Below are 14,122 nucleotides of genomic sequence, written 5' to 3' on the forward strand. Positions count from 1 at the left end.
AAATAAAATGTAACGTTTTTTATTTGATGAAAATGTAAATGATAATTTGTACAGAGATGACAAAATTGATTGATTATTGACAATAAATGCATAAAAAAGAGAATATTTCTTTTGCGTTGTTTAGAATTAGCTTTTGGTTATATCAGTATTTTGTACATCTCTCTGTAGAAATGTGTATTCACGGCCGATCTGCACGTGGTGCATGCTGATAAACCCAGAATGACAGTGGAACCCTACTCTGCCTGAGATAGGCTAACTACATAGCAATTTAAATATAAAAAAAAAAAAAAAAAAAAAAAAACTTTTTGAATTCCTCCTACCTTTGAGAGGAATCGAGCCAAGATTGCTCCAAACGAGCAGTAAGCCATGATGTATCATGCCGACTAAGTTGCTATGGAGGACGACATCAGAAGATATAAGAAGTGTTTTTAAGGAAAGTAGGCTGGGAGCCACTCTCCCATAACCGTTAAAGCATTTTGAGCTTATATGTAAATTAGCAACTTGCATTTTTTTTCATTTTTTGTTGTTTTCTGATTTTACGTACACGTTTGATGTAAATACTAATCGCTGTACACTCTTTTAGCTGTCTGGTTGTTCCAGTGGTTACTTGTAATAAGCTGATACGAAAGATACAACGTTGTACCCTTTCTTTAAAATAAAGTCGATTTATGTTTGTTTCGGAGGTACACCGATTACGTTTTTTTAAACTAGAAAAACTTTTTGACGGAGAAAAACTTTTCCATTAAGAAAAATGTAGTCATTTAAAAATCGTAATATCTGAACTGTAATACTGTGTTAAATTTTTAACATCAATTCAAAACTTTTAGACCAAATCTGAGCCGGTGAGATCGGAGCGATGTAAGTCAACCTTTTATTATTATTATAATTGGTTTCATCCACTTGTTCCTTACTTGCTTCTGTTCCTTACCTTGCTTCCGTTTATTTTGCGAATTAAATCATTAGTTCCACGAGTAACCACAGGGAGCAACACATCATTATCCTGCTGACTGAAAATTAGTAACCCTTCAGAAAGAATGGTGGAAGTCAGTGCCCGGTTATGTTTTCTCGTGAAAACGGTAGTTCTGATTGAGAAAATTACGTTTACGCATAATAATTAGTTACCAGAAGCAATTTTAAAACTTTTCAAGTTTATTAAACTAATTCATATCGTATTGAATACTAAGGAATCATTTTGGATACCACGGGATTGGTAATATTCATATTATTTCAAGTGTAGTTTTACTCTTGTGACCATCTATGAACAAGAAGTATTAAAATAAAGAACATGGCACAACTCGTCACCAGAAAATGTTTATTATGTGTAGAATGCAGTTAGAAGAGATTTTTTTTTTCAACACCACCCTTAGAAAGGAGCATAACTAGGCAAAAAATAAATTAATTAAAATTTTGTTAGTCAACTGATTAAAACGATATTGTCGAACAATTCCCTCAAGTAGCCGAGGAAGCAGAAAATGAGGGGATCTTTAAACTTACACGAAGAAGAACGGGTTTAAAAGACATCAGACAGAATTTAGTTATGTTGTATTTTATTTTCTATTTCATTCAAAAATATTTTTCACTCTTAAAGTTTCAGTATTTCCTAAATTGTTTGCTTTTCTTCTTATTTCAAGTGAAAATTAAGATAGTGTTATGTTTTTTTATTTTATTCTTATTAATCTTTAATATTTTCGTAAGTCATTTTTACCATTCAAGGAATAGATTTTTTTCAGTGTTTTTATTGTAGTAATCTTTTACTATAACAATGACGGTTAAAAAATCATGTTTCTTGATTTTTCTCTGATGAGTCACTAAATATTAAACACATGTCAAAAATACATACTGTATAGTATTAACATACACAATCTGGTTAGTCACCACTCATACATGCTTCGGTTCTGTTTGGAACCTACGATAACAGGAAAGCAAAATATTGTTTTATATTCTATTAGCTGAAATAAGTTAAGACATTTGTTGAACTTTAATCATATATGTCAAACGCGAGGGTATGGCAATACACGCGTTTAAATATACCGTGGTCATAGTAACTCACGTATCTTCTAAATACAGTGCTGTTCTTGTATGCGCTCTCTCTCTCTCTCTCTCTCTCTCTCTCTCTCTCTGCTGATGCCTCTGACAATTATACGGCCCTCTCGGGGTATAAACAGAAATATTTATTTCATTTTTATCTATTATTAAAGTAATTTTTGAATATATATTTATCCACAATCTTACTTTCGACTTTTGCACCTACAAAGACATATCTTTGTAAAGGCAAAAGTCAAAAGTAAGATCGTGGATAAACATATATTTAACTTTTCTTTATATAGATACTTCTTTCATTCGAAAGAAGTGCCTATAGAAGGGCATGCAACAGAAACAGAGTATGAGACAGAGAGTGAAGAATACGTATTTGATATAAAAATATGCTATTTCATTTACCATTACCTTCTTACACAAAAAGAAATAAAAATTAATAATAATGTACCTACATTGAACTTATGTTTTGTGACTATTTGCATAAAACACGACAAGATTTTTTTCTTTTTTAACTAAACGTATTAGTATATTAAAGGCAAATAGTTCACTGTCAAAGAGTGTCAACCATAGAATTGTTCCGTGGACATGAACATACTAGTTTCTTAACTCCTAAATTGTAGGGGTCCTAAATTTGGAGACGTCTAACTAAAAACTTTACGCTTAAATCTGCACTGAGACTGAGGTTTCAGGGATCGGATGTTAGGTTGTGCTCAAAGTTAATAAATTTTGCCAAGATATGTGCACAATACCACCTTGGTTGTCATTCAGCGTAATGTGTTCTTGGTAATAGCATGCCAGATTTGCTAGGAAATCCCGGTTCTAAGAAAACATATTTAATGAAATGAATATTTCAGAAAAAGCTTATAAGAAGGTTACACCCTTCTCATAAGCGACAAGTCTCTTTTGCTGCACGGATTTTTCATTACATGCTATATCTTAACTTTTCTTTCATGCAGTTGTTTCCCGGCTTTTTTATAGTCCGTGATGCGTGTCATATCCGTTTTTGTAATTGTGCTCTTATTGTTTTTATGGTAATAACAGAAAAAAAAATCATATTTTAGCCTACATTTCATAAATGGAAAGCGGGCGCACGCCTCCCTTCTAATAACTTTTGCGTTTACAGTTGATCAGAACTGAATTTACAGATACCCCTTAAGGATATGCGAGTATTTTAAATTTGGGTATATTATGAGCTGAGGTTTTTGTGTTTATTTTTATTTTCTATGTTATTTCTTTTTTTATTTTTTATTTTTTTTATTTCCTTTATGCCTTGGAGAGGGCTTAATTTAGCCTCAAAGATGTCTGCTTCCAAGCTCTTTAGCCTACATATTCGAAGTCTTTCCCTATATGGCCCCCTTTCGCCGATCTCTTTGGCGCATTGTCCGTCTTTGAATCCGTTCAAAGGGGGTTTCCTTGCTGCCTGTCTGCACTACTCGGAGGGCTTCATGTCCACCCGTATTGTGACCTTTAAATCCCTTTCTTCATCTAAATTTTAATTCAACTTTACCAAGTTAAGTTATTTTGGAATTTGATTCCCCAAGTTTAAGACTTTGCTTTCTTTTTTTTTTTTTTTTTTTTTTTTTTGTATTTAAAACCTAGCTGCCACCTCTGTGACCATCCCTGGAGCCCATCTAAGTAGCCTGAAGAAGCATTGCTTTGCGCGAAGAGTTTACTATCCTCTCGATCCAAATTTTGACATCGCCCCTTTATACCTTCATCGATATCATTTAAGAAAACCAGAGACGGTAGTCCCAGTCCCTATCTTGGAGTTACCCCACTTCTTACGTTAGCCCAGTCTGAAGAGCAACCGTTAAGGGCAGCCCTCTACTTTTTACATCCAGCTCATGAGTGGCTCTGTCAAAATAGCTGAACAGGTTGGTCCAGCATGATTTTCCCTTTAACAAACGCTTTTTCCTTCAAGATTGCATTGCTATCTAAATGACCTTGTATTGCTTTCTTAATCATTGTCTCCATGATTTTCCCTACTGCTGAACTCAAAGCGACCGTTTGGTAGTTTCCAACTTCGCTCTTAGAATGGTCTTTACATATTGCCGTAGCCAGGTGGGAAGGAGGAGCAGCAGTGCGTAGCACACGCTTCTTGATTAGACCGGGGTTCGAGCCCATCACCACCAAATACGGAGGATGCGGAAAGGTCAGGGAATAACCACCGCATATCCCGGAGCAATATGGCCTTAGTTGCTAATGCTCCTAAAAAAAAAAACCAAAAACAACAAACAAACATATTGGCTGCTCAAAGAGCAAAGAACTGTAGTCTTGTTCAACAGTACAAAACAAGTATAACTCATCTCATCATCTCAAGATGAGAGATGATGAGTTGGATTGTACTTGTCTTTGTTAATTCTTAAAAAAACTATTAATAACTTCCTTAAAGATAGTCCATTCTTCTTTTTCAATAGTCTTCATTGTTCTTTCGAGCTGTCTATTTATCTGAATACCGACAAAAAAAAAAAAAAAAAAAAAAATCCTTCTTTAAGGCTTGCTTCTGAATGAGCATGGAATTTACCATATAGATACTTTAAACAGTCTCCATCTTTGTCTAAAGCTTTTATGAACTGCTTCATCAAGCTCGATTTTATTAAAATGGAGGACAGAGCCCTTTTTTCGGATTAACCGTACTTTCACGTAGAATGTTTATGGTACACGTCATCAAAATGACTATAGGTTGCTATTGCTTTTGTATCTAGGGCTATACTTTGCTTCCCCATTCCATCAAAAAACACGAAACTAAACCATGTTTTTTGTGCCATATTCTTCCACTGTCGCCTCCGCTTGGTAGTGAGAAAGGCAAAGATGTTCGAGAACCCATGTGTCGCAGTTCTTCTAGAGAAATCTATAACCAGTGGCTTTCAGTGTCTAAAGCACGATGAAGATGATCACAGATTTCAATTATGGTGATCACTTACTGAAAATATACATGACTTTTTCTGAAAAATGTGTACGTGTTAGCGAAAATTGGATGCTATTTTCGTAATCAGTATGCTAAATTATTATATAACAGGTAAAATATTAAAGACAGTTAAACATCGCAGGCCTGTGTAATTTTTGTGAATTATTCCCCAGACTACTATCAATGGACTGTTCTCTAAATCAAGGTCTAGATGAACAGCACTTGCCACAATAGCAGTTGAAAGTTTCGTGTAAAGAAAAAACAACAATTCGCTTCGCCACTGTTTGTGGTGTTCTCCCATCGACCACATACAAGCGCTTACATAAACGTACACTCGATACCATGCAGAGACTTGTCGCTCCTTTCACCACCGTTGGCCCACGCGTAAGCAAGTCGTTGAGCGCTCCATTCGCCTAGCCACGTACATCTCCCTAGAGATAAATTAAATTATCCCCGGGATGTCAGAACTGCTTTCGAAATAATATACAGCACGCACTATGCGGACAAAGGCGTTAAAAACGAACTTCCAGAGCTGATGTACTGCTCACCTAGTGACTGGAAAGCATATTCCTTAAGAGCGTGTTTCCATAGATTTATACTACGATTCGTGGTATTTTTTGGTTTCCAGCAAACTCCTACTATATATAATGCTGTTAGAGTTAACGTAGAGAAAGAACAACCAAGTAGAAAGCAGCACAAAAGATTCAGAAGGAACGATAGAAGTAGCAAGAGTAAGATTTTATTAAATGCATATTTGTACAGTAATTTATTTCCTTCTTCCATTCTCTTGTTTTTCCCTCTTTCAATTGCTTTCTTTTCGATTTTTTCAGTCCTTCCCTTTTTTGGGTAGTTTCCTCTTTCTTTATATTTTGTATTTTTAGATGTTTTGTTTTTTAAACATTTTTTTCAGAACCAAATGTAAATCCGAATAAGAGGTTTTGCATTTGGTTCTGATTACTTTATTTACTTAAGTAAAATTTATTTACTTTATTTACTTTATTTACATTAGCCTTTTGCTTAATGCTGTTACTGTATACAGAAAATATATAAGTAGAATAACAGTGGTACAGTAATAGAAAAAAAAAAGCAGCGTGTGTGTACTCTGTACGCACGAAAAGATATTTTATTTAATGTGAAAACATACTTCGGAAACGTACACTTCAGATTAAATTAAATCCGTTTAAATTTTTAAAATCGAACAGCTAGAACTGAAGTTTTTGCTCACGGCCGCACCTTACTCTATCGAAGCATCGTTAGTGACTGAGTTAGCATCATTAGCGTAATCTAGGAAGTAACGTCATTTCCGTCTCGCATTTTCGTTACCAATCGGTTTTACTATAGTCAGAAAAATTTAATAGGTGTTTTCACATCAAAAATCATTTTATTATCAGTTAGCATTTTTCAAGAAATTCATGCGCCTTTAACTTTCATCCAGAGAAATATGTGTCTTGGCTTATGAAAATAACAAAAATCTCCAAAAAACAAAAGTTCCTTTATTCAATATATTGTTTCACATTGGTTGAGCTCACATCATTGCTAAATACGATATAACGGTTGTCAAATACCGATTAATCGTAAACTTCTTTGATCTATGTGTTCGTGTCGGAGTACAGTATACACATAATTTATTAGACCATTTCTTTTATGATGGATATTTTTATCTGATGCTTGTTTTTCGAAAGAACATTTTTACTATAATTACAGCATATTGTACCTGTGTCGTTAGCTTATATTCTGATTGGTGCACTTTGTATATTTGCTATGAAACTTAAGATCCATTGCACACATCACTCTATAGGTGTGGAGTTGAAAATAAATGGTTTTTGTCTCATATGTGTACCTGGAAGTGATCCGTGAGTTGCGCTAGCACCTCAAGGGCACATGTCGTACATCCTTTTAGCACTCTGGAGGGCTCTTACAAAGCTGAGCTCATCGAAATTTGTCTGCGCTGTTAAAGCTGTCTTTCAACAGATTTTTGTTTCCTCAAGGCAGAAATATTAATATGCTGTTACACGTATCACGTGGCTAATAAATGAACGTCACGGTTGCTAAGGCAACTGCAAAACGCCCTTGACTTCTTTCGGCAATGTGCACAAGTTCCCTCCTTAGTTTTCATGTTCGATATGGCAGAGGTGACGCCCTTTTTTCAACCATTTTCTAGAAGAGTGTAAACAGCAATTAACCGTATGAAGCCTTGTCGAGTGAATAGCGTTTTGATACACACACAGTGAATTGCTATTGGCAGTCTTCGTTAGTTTCCTTCAACCCTTTCCCAATATACATCAAAACTAGTTTAGACGAATCCGTATAGGTGTTGCTTCTCAGAGGAATTTGTAGTGTTTTCCATTCCTGGAATCACAGACATATAACTGGACGTCGATTCAGTTCTATGTCGAAAAAAAAAAAAAAAAAAAAAACCTTTCTTTATAATATCAGAAAAAGCTTCCTAATAACTTTTATGTTGCAAAAGCTGTTCTGTTCTTAACCGCAGTGGTCCTAGAAACCCATGGTACTATTGTACATCAATGAAAATTATTTCTGTTCCTCTACAAACTTATGTAAACTTATATTGTTAAATCACAAAGGATAGACGGCAAAATGCATTATATTTCGACTTAGTCATTGCCTAGACCCGCCCCTTTATACTTTATTGCATCACGTTTATTAACCGCGAGTCCCAGGAGATCCATAAAACAGTAGCTCTCTGTTGTCTACATTGGTTTCCTTCCATATGTATTTGCATTATTGACGTGAGTAAACAGTACGTTATTGTGTAAACAGTACGTTATTGTGTAAACAATAATATTTTCTCTTGGTCCAGCTACATTTTGACCCAACAAATATTTATTAGAAATAGAACCCAAAAAAACCTTCCTTGTACACATCGACTAAAATAGGCGTGCCTAGAATCTCGGTATGAAGGAGTCGGAATTTTGCCTTCTCAAATAGTGGACCTTTTTACAACGATAATTGAATATTTAAATATGTATTAATATATACAGTGTTTAAAAATGATCTTATTTTTGTTATAAAATTTGTCTTTTACATTTTTTGAACTATTCTTAAAACAAAGGTCCGCTCAGCTTCAAAGTGACAGAATGATGGATCATTTAAATGGCTGATGGACGTTCACCAAAAGACTCAAATACCAATCGAAATATTGACAGACCGAACTCGAATGCAGAACAAGACGCCATGAATTTAATTTAAGGATAGTGGTCACATTTATCGCATTAAATAGGTGAGGAATTTTGCCAGCTGGCTTTGTGAAAAGGTTGCGCATCATCTCTTTTCAAACTTGGCCAGTCGATTATCAAGGAAATGGACTGAATAGAAACTTTAGGTTGTAACATTTTTATATAGCATTCACTTCTTTGAATTTCACGAGCAGTTGCCTCGTTTTCCAGCTGAACAACTTTTTAATATTCACTGGTTGACTCTACTGTACCTCCTTCAACTTCTGACTGGGCGGTAGTGACATCAACAATAGTAGAAACCCTTAAAGAAGAAGACACATTATCTTACTAAAAGTCGCGGACATTAGATATGAACAAAACATGTATTTATTCAGAGAAAGTATAGTGTCAGCCCACACAATCAATAATAACTATTAATATAGTGAGCCAATAGCTAACGAGTGGGTGAACGGTACGTTTAACAAGAAGTTTTAAGCGGAACTATTGGAGGGCTACTTTCCACTCTTTCAGCGGTGAATAATGGAACTTGCTTTAGTCTTGTTTTGAAATGTCTGGTTGTGATAAATATAGCCCTATAAGGATATATATAGAGTCTTCCCTTATTCTATAAATTTAGTTTGGATTGAGCTGTAAACACAAGAGTTCTAAATGCGTGATACTTAATAATTTGAGTGGTGCTTATCTTGTTTCAAGATGGCGGATAGAAGTAACCGCATCACGGGACGCAAGTACAGTACTTCACGTGTACTGTACTGTAAAGTTGGTTTGTATCACACTGTAAACACCAAGTTATTAGGGGAGGGGTGGCAATCGCAAGCCTGCTTTTCATGTTTGGAAATAAATAAATGTTCTGTTTATACTCCGGCACGACAACCAAGTCAGTAGAGTTTACAATAAATCGTCAATACAAATATTTATTGTATTTAGTAGTCACGGGTTTGAACCCCAGTCCACTCGAGGAACGTGTGCTATGCATTCTCGCTCCTGGCCACTCGGTTATGTCAGGTATTCCAACAAGAGGTTCCTTTTAAAACGCGCGTTGTAGTTACTATAAATAATTTAATTTAATATAATATTATTATTGCAGAATGAGTATACATTATTTTATTTTCCGAAATATGTTTTAAATTAAAACAAGTTTTACTCTATGCGAAACAAAGATCCATGTTTTCTCGACTAATTTTCGCTGAAGGATTAACTACTAAAATCTGGATGTTGTATCCAACTGTCTGGATTTTATTTTAACCTAAAGGCTGAATTTAAAAAAAAAAAAAAAAAATTATGGTTATTCTCCAGTTTATGGGTACACCTCCGGAGGAAGTGGCTTCTTTTGCTTGAATCCGTCCCGAATTACTGGCGTAAACTAACATAACCATTTTTCACTAGCCAAAAATGAAAGTCTACTAAAAAAAAAAAAAAAAAAACACCACACTTCTTCTGCTTGAATTCGTCCCGAATTTGGCCATGCCCGCATCGCAGCGACAAGGTGTACCCATAATCTGAAGTCAGCCAAAATTATAAAAAGAGCAACACACATTAAGGGATTAATCTGATAGAAATGTTTATGGTAACTTGCCCCCAATGGTAAAATCGGTTTATAAACTAAATTGCTGTCATTCAAAACTTATAAATCTTTAAGAACAGTCCACTGCCAGCGGCACTCTAAAGCAAATTCTTTGCATTGTATTTTAACAATAGAGCGCTCGTGCGCGCATGGCAATTATCAGAGCATGTCAATTACGTGTGGCGTTCGCCAGCGTAACAATATAATGCATGACGTGAGCAGCCTGAGACAGCGTTCTTGCTTTCCTTAGGAACATATTGACAAATTAATCTGCCTATCCCGGCAGCTCCGCGCATTTTCCACGGACTATTTAGCAGACAACCCACATTGTGGAAATAATTATCCGAACACCTACGGAACACTTCCTGGCAGTCTGCCATTGAAAATTATCTTTTGTACAGGCTAATCCTTCTGCTAAATCTCACACCCAACGATTTCCAAGGTTGTGATGGGAATGAACTGACATTCGTTGTCTTGATTCAGGTCAAAGAATGCAGGTCACAGAGCATCGAGCATTTTCTGCAATATTTAAAGTTTTTAAGTAGGTTACAAAGCGATTTCTTCTCATGTATTAAATTTTTCGAAATTTGTGTTTTATTAAAATTACGCCTATGCCCTCTCTTTAATTAGATATTTTTATAACTGTTATAAAATAGCATTGTTCGGGGGGGGGATATTTTAACCCGTATGAATGCCAATATTCGTATTTGAACCTTTACTTTATTCTCTTTTCCTTACTCCATCTTTCGCATCTGACTTGTATATCTCACAGAAGAAATCGGGTTCTTGGGAATGGCTATATTAAGTATATTCCTCCTTCGGATTGGGCTGTGTGTTCAAAATGACTAGTCACAACTTCATTAAGGCTATATACTAATCTTTATTACACATATATACAGGACAAGAAATTAAGAATAATTATGCACATATTATAACATGGTAACACCACATATATGACACATTGTATGAACTAATTGGTTATGTAAATTTATATTCATGTACATCACTTATCTAGCACAAGGATATTAACAATTTCATGAATTTCCATTATGATAACTTCTCTAATTTATCATCGATTTTTCTTTGGGATCACACTCAGTTTCCACATTCAACTTTCTTATACAATCCTTCCTTCTTATATAGCAATACTAATCACAAAATCTCCTCTGGATAAATTAACATGATACAACTGAAACCATCCTATTAACTAGCTTTTATCTAATTTATCTGGGTCACACCAGCACTAAACAAAAAAAACTTTCTGACTTGGTCACCATAGTACAACTGGATCATCATATATAACAGTATTTATCTTAATTATCCCTTTTAATTTCCCCGTCTATATTAGCTACTTTACTTCTATTCATTCATATGTGATTTGACCATCTCCATATATTTTCCGTTCATTACTATGTTCTAACACCACAACTGTACTCATGTATATACATATATCTTAGTGTATAAATTTCCATATGACCTTCCCCTATAATTCTCTTATTATTCTCTATAGTCCTTATAATTTAAAGAGTGCTTATGTTAACTTAGCACTTACTTTAAATTTCTGGTGGGATGTCTCCGTTAGGGCCTTCTATCTCTGCCTATCAGGACCGCTACCTTCTGTTCCAGGGCTGCTGCTTTCTGTTCTGGGGCTGCTACTTTGCCTTTCAAGACTATTCAGGGTATTATTGCCTTCCTCGGTGGACTTGGTCATCTATGTGATACTTCTTCTCTCATTCTCACTGTTTGCCGAACTCCCTTTTACTACCCCTCACGTTCACCCCTTTTTGTTCTCACTCCCTTACATTTCCGATAACCTCACTTCGACCTTTTCCGTCGACTATCTCCTCCCTATATTTCACTCAACTTTCTCATTTTCGTTCCAAAAAAAAAACCTCTCTCTTTTCTCGCGCTCTTTCTTTTTGTCCCCCGAACTCTACACCGTCCCCTCAAGCCTGGCACTACTGTTTAAATTTACGTTCCGTTTCATTCGCTAACACCTTTCTCCCAGGCTGTTTCCCTAGCGCGAAAACCAACTTTTTTTTCGAACATTCTTATTTTTTTCTCACAGGCAGCACGACCTTTTGATGTCCACCAGTAACCTACACAAACACTCATTTTATTATCGCACATTTCTAACGGTATCAGAAACTCAAATATCAGTCAGCCTGACGCCGGTTTTAATTTGAAACGAACACTGGACAAGCACTCCCTGTTTTGGTCTGATGGTGTTGTAGATCAAAGGAGGCGCCTCGTCTAATCCCGTCTCCCATTCTATTGTTTGTTCTCAAGCAGCCCTTTTCACGCCTATTCTCAAATGGCACCCCTTTATCTAGTCCTGAACATCTCTAGGGAGGAAGTGAAGATGGAAATATTTGTCTGTTTTTGTAGTATTAATAAAGCAAAAACAGGAAATAATTGTGTCCTCCAGGTGTCAAGGCGTATTAGAAGTCATTTGTTACTGCATGGTAAGATTTTCATTGGCTTCATGTCGTATAAGTTCAATGACTTTCATTTAGTTACTTTGTGCTACAATTGTCAGGGATTTGGTCATACAGCCAGAACATGTTATCGCACAGACCCTGTCTGCAGTCACTGTGCAGGTGTAGGACACTCCTACACATTCTGTACTCATCAGCGAGAACAACCCGTCTGTTCCAATTGTAAGGCAAAAAATCGAGCTGCAAATCATTCTGTAAGGAGTAAACAGTGTCCAGAATACTTGAATGCACTTAAATTGGTCAAAGAAAGAGCACGGCAATTTGATAACGTTAATGGCAGATATTGATAATCACTTAATTCTTAATCAGTACAATGCAAAATCGAATGGTAACCTACGTATACTACAGATTAATGCTCAGAGATCAAAATCGGTGGCTGATGAAATCAGACTAGTGTGCAGCAGAGAGAGAATATTGATATAGCCTGCATACAGGAACCATACTTAGTGAAAAGTCGGCCTACAGGATATCCACTTTCAGTACGTGTACTCTGTGCAGATGAACCACACTTAAGAGCTGCAATTGTAGTGTTTAATAAGGACATAGTTATTACTGTTATAAATTCGTTGTGCTCCTCACAGATGGTGTGCATAGGAATAGAGTCAGATCTTGCGTCATTATATCTATGTTGTATGTACAGTCATCAATCAACAGACATTAATTTCTACATCAGGTACATGGAACTAGTTCAAAATCGCTTGGGTAGTAATTCAGTGATATTTGCGATGGATTCTAATGCAAGATCAGCATCGTGGTTTGATAGAATTACAGATGATCGTGGTTGTCAACTAAATGAATTCTTGGCTTGTTGTGGATTGTTTATACAAAATCTACCAAGTTCAGATAGTACTTTCTTCACTGTTAATGGAGGATCAAATATTGACTTGACAATATGTAACGTAAGGGCAGCTGGTATCGTGGACGATTGGCGATTAAGAGCAGACTGGGTCTGCTCTGATCATCGGACCATTGTATTTTCTGTCAGGGACATAACAGTTACGTTATTCCAGTTACGACGATTTTGCTATCGAAAATGCAAAGTGTAATAGGTTTGACGAATATATTCATGTCCGACTTGGGAATCTGGGTATTTGGGCATTCAGTCAGATGTCTGGAGAGAATGCAGTGGAGTTACTTCAGCGCTCTCTCTTTGAGGCTTCCAGCACATCTATGAAGCAAAAGAACTGTAATAGGATTCCAGTTAAATGGTGGTCTGGTGTGTTAAGCCAACTTCGGAAGCAGGTTCATAAAGCTCGGAAAAGGTACCAAAGAAGTAAGCGTAACAATGGGGAAGAGGAAGTTAATGTACTTAAAGTAGAGTATCAGAGGATACGGAGCGCATACGTGCGTATGATATCTAAATCAAAATTAACTGCCTGGAGAACGTTGGTTAGAACAGTTGGCAATGAGAACCCATGGGGAATTATATATGAGCTATGTACTGGCAAGACTAAAACATATAATGGAGATACAGCATACTCTATTGGACGACCACACAGTCAGAGAAGCTCACAAGGTATGGCAGTGGGGCGCATTGCCAAAATTCCTTACTGCCATTAATGTTAATTTTAAATGAAAAACACTAAAAATTTTATAAAAATCCTTCAGCGTATATTGTTCTAAAAATTTTTCCGTCTACTTTTTTAAAAAAAAAAAAGTTTGGTATTTTGTTTGGTTCTTTGCGCATCCCTTAAGGCGTTCCCATCGCAGTTGGAATTCTGATCAGTGGCGAAACTACCATACCGCCTGGGCTGTACAGTGAGGGAGTAGAAGGAGTAAGGAAACCCGACGGTTGCTTTGGTGTGGTTGTTAAAGATCACGTGGGAGCTGTTGGGGTGATCTGGCGAGGGAAATCTAAGATTTATAGTTTTGCCTCATACATTGCAAACGTAAACTAATGGTATCAAAGTCCACGTTA

General features: G+C 36.1%; 1 protein-coding gene across 2 annotated transcripts in view; it reads left to right on the top strand.

Moving 5' to 3' along the window:
• The window catches only part of LOC150078984 (serine/threonine-protein kinase NIM1-like), a 123,987-nt gene that overhangs the window by 44,662 nt on the left and 65,203 nt on the right, over positions 1–14,122 (top strand). The window contains exon 1 of one of the 2 annotated variants that reach the window (XM_090382456.1): positions 5,572–5,676. The exons of the other annotated variant lie outside the window; for it this stretch is intronic. The gene's annotated coding sequence lies outside the window, so the exon portion shown is untranslated. Of the gene's footprint in view, positions 1–5,571; positions 5,677–14,122 lie in introns of those variants that run through there. 2 annotated transcript variants of the gene reach the window in all.

Source organism: Mastigoproctus giganteus, chromosome 10 (assembly GCF_048544385.1).
Source record: "Mastigoproctus giganteus isolate SK-2022 chromosome 10, ASM4854438v1, whole genome shotgun sequence".
Taxonomy (NCBI): Eukaryota; Metazoa; Arthropoda; class Arachnida; order Uropygi; family Thelyphonidae; genus Mastigoproctus; species Mastigoproctus giganteus.